Source organism: Mus caroli, unplaced genomic scaffold (genome assembly GCF_978045245.1).
Source record: "Mus caroli unplaced genomic scaffold, Mus_caroli_1 scaffold_2, whole genome shotgun sequence".
In the NCBI taxonomy this organism is placed as follows: domain Eukaryota; kingdom Metazoa; phylum Chordata; class Mammalia; order Rodentia; family Muridae; genus Mus; species Mus caroli.
Genome location: NW_028227257.1, coordinates 110492471 through 110495854, shown reverse-complemented (window position 1 = coordinate 110495854; position 3384 = coordinate 110492471).

Here is a 3384-nt window from a genome sequence, read left to right as displayed (position 1 = left end):
TACCTCACTCAGGATGATATTTTCTAGTTACATCCATTTGCCTAAGAACTTCATGGATTCATTGTTTTTAATAGCTGAGTAGTACTCCATTGTGTAAATGTACCACATTTTCTGTATCCATTCCTCTGTTGAAGGACATCTGGGTTCTTTCCAGTTTCTGGCTATTATGAGTAAGACTACTATGAACATAGTGGAGCATGTGTAGTTGGAGCATCTTCTGGGTGTATGCCCAGGAGTGATATAGCTGTGTCCTTATACAAGATCTTTCAAAAAATAGAAGAGAAGCACTTTCCATCTCATTTTATAAGGCCAGCTTTACGTGGAACTCAAACTAGATCAAGACAACACAAGAAAACTGCAGACCAATGTTCTCACATCCACAGCCACAGAATGACCAGCAGTATATCCATGTCCAATCTGTCAGTATGAGAAAAGACTAGTTCACAGCACCACTGTGGAGCGGGGAGGAACCTGGGAACTCAAGACTTGGTTCAGTGTGTGAAAACCATCAAATATATTCTGCCCTGTGAACTGTCTAAGGAAGAGCGCCAGGTCATCAGCCCCAGTGCAGAAGAATCACTTGGAAAAACACAATATTCATTCATGATTAAAACGAAACAGACAGAAAACTAGAAATAAAGGGGAAATTCTTTAACAAAGACATCAACAGCAACCTTGGGTGTGGTAAAACCATCAGACTCCTAATACTCAAGGCCACTTTACCCTGGATGGTTGCATTTTTATTTCCACCATGTTCCAGCCACAACATCCCAAGACAGCGATATTCCCCAAACGTCTTGATCATCCCTGACACAGAGCCCAGCAGTTGTTTTGAGGATAAGTGAGCTTGGGCTCTTGGACCATGGGGCCTGTGCGATGTGTCTGTATCAGTGACATTGTACAGGAGTGAGACTGTGAAAGGTGGAGCACAGGTTTGCTGAACAGGGATCCAGGCTCTGATAAGGCTCCACGAGCAGAGGCTGGCAGTGAACTGGAGCTTGGAAGTTCCCTGGGAAAGAAAGCTGGCCATCAGCATCCTGCAGAGCAGTGGGGAACTGAAAATGAGATTCCTGACTGCCAGGAAGCTGGCAGTGGATCCAGGCTGAGAACTAAAACCATCAGCACCAAGCTACAAAGCATCGAGGAACAACTCACTAAGGTGGCCAGGGAGGCTTTGTTATTTATTTTTTAATGAAGGGACTCAGAAATAAAAGCTCTCATTTAATCAGTATTACAGCTTGCCATAAAGAGAAATGTTTCATGAAGGCCATTCCCTTGTGCAGATGGGAATACTTGAATCTGTGGACAGAGCTGTTTTGGTTTTTGAGCTTATTTCTGTGAACGCGACTTCCTCCGATTTCTTTTTAATGATCTGGAACTTTCAGTTTCCTGAAACTCCCTTGACAAGCTCCATCTCCAAACCAGTTCAAAGAGAGAAAACTCAGAAGTTCATTTGGGAAGCAAACTGGGAGTGTAGTGTTGGGATCTCCAAGGCCCACTCAGTTACTGGTGTGCAGTATTGTCTTGGTCTTCCTGGAGTTGCTTAAAACACATTGTAGACACTTCAAGTGTTAGCTAAAGCTAAGCCTACTCTCAGTGCTGAAGTGAGACTTCTTATCTCTCATAGTGCCCTGAGCAATGTGGAAAGAGTTCAGTTGAAAAGAGCTAGTGACGAGGGAAGTCTGAAATAAGCCAGCTCTTTCTGGAAAGATCACTGAAGTTCCTGGGAACCATCAAAGGCCTCCAAGTCCTGACTGGAGACTTACAACCGTCAATGCAGCATGGTGTTGGGGAGAACCGTTGTTTGGGTACCCATCTGGGTTCAGGTGCACACATGACACTGGGGTAATAGCTATGGTGGACATTAGTCTCAGAGAATCCGAGTTCAAGGTCAATGAACCTGTAGAAAGCTAATTCAGCCCTCAACCACATCCGCTTTCTAGAGGACAGAATGGATTGTATCTGTTTGCACGTGTCCAATATCTGGAACTGTACCTGGCTTTTAAGTGTTACACACAAGTGTTTGCTGTCATTACTCAGCTCCCAGCGGAGGCTCCTTCCCTCTGCTGGGAGGCCTGAATTGCTCAAGGTGCAGACTGGAGATCTGTACCTTGAGCAATTATATCATCAAAATAATATCAGGGGCTATTTAGATAAAATCTCTTTGAGTGGAGGCTGGCTGGGGTGATGATAATGATGATGATGATGATGGTTGTCATATTGCCCTAGTCTTAACCTCCTTGGCTCAAGCAATCTCCCTGACTCAGCTCTTCAAAGGCTGGGACTGCTAGTGTGCCACCATACCTAGCTCAGATCAAGACCTGGAAGAGAGCTTTTAAAATGGTTTCAAAATAATTTTGATTTGTGTTTGTTTAACAAGAGCAGAACCTGTTGGCATCAGGATCTCCCAAACCTATGACATCACATAGGTGACAGTGCAACCGTCCTGTTACCAAGACAACAGCCACCATATTCCTAGAATCTACTTGGCTCACCTCCCACCTTTACCTGCAGAGAAACTGTGAGAGACCAGGCTGCTTTCTCTGACTCTGGACTCTCTATCTGAGTCAGTCTGGATGGGGACACTCACTCCTAGAGGAGCTATCTCTGTCACACAGATCCACCCGCTGCTCATGGAATTTCTGGACAAAAGGCCCCTTTCCAACAGTGTGGTCTCAGGGCCCGCTGAACGATTGTGACAGTAAACATAAAGAAGTCAACAAGAGCCACTCCATCTTGTGCTCTGGTTGACATTTCTATCCCACTGTTATTCCCAGGCCAGTGTAGCACGGTAATGTGCCCGTTTCCCCCCCTTCCCCCATCTTCTTAACTTTAGAGTAAGTGCCCTATTGTTTCAGCATTCCTCTCCTCATCCCCTGGTCCTGCCACTTGGCCCAATGACCTGCACATTTAAGTGGTCCTTTAATGTGAGATTGTGGAAGGAATGCACTACTGATCCCCTACCAGTTGACTCCCTGATGGTGTTTACAATCTCACCTAGACGGGGAATAAAATAAACAGGAGCAAAGGCAGTGGAAAAACCCCGTCTCCATCACAAAGGCCTTTGCAGTATTAATGCGGTGGAAGATACGAATCTTAATTAGCATCTGGAAAAGCGATGATGTATCAGGGTTCTCGAAATGTCTGCTGGTGGCTGCACAATCCGTTCACTCCCAGCTGCAAACCAAGGCCCCATGCGACTGAAGCCAATACTGCTAATTAAAGGTGTAATGGCAATCAGCCAGCTCACTGTTAATTGATTCTTAATACTCCAATTACTTGTTCTTATGCCAGTTGGATTCAATCAGAAGGGGTCAGAAGGGTTCTCCGATGCTTGTGGTGTTAAGATGATTTGTGCGCATAAATACGTGCATGCGTCCAAGC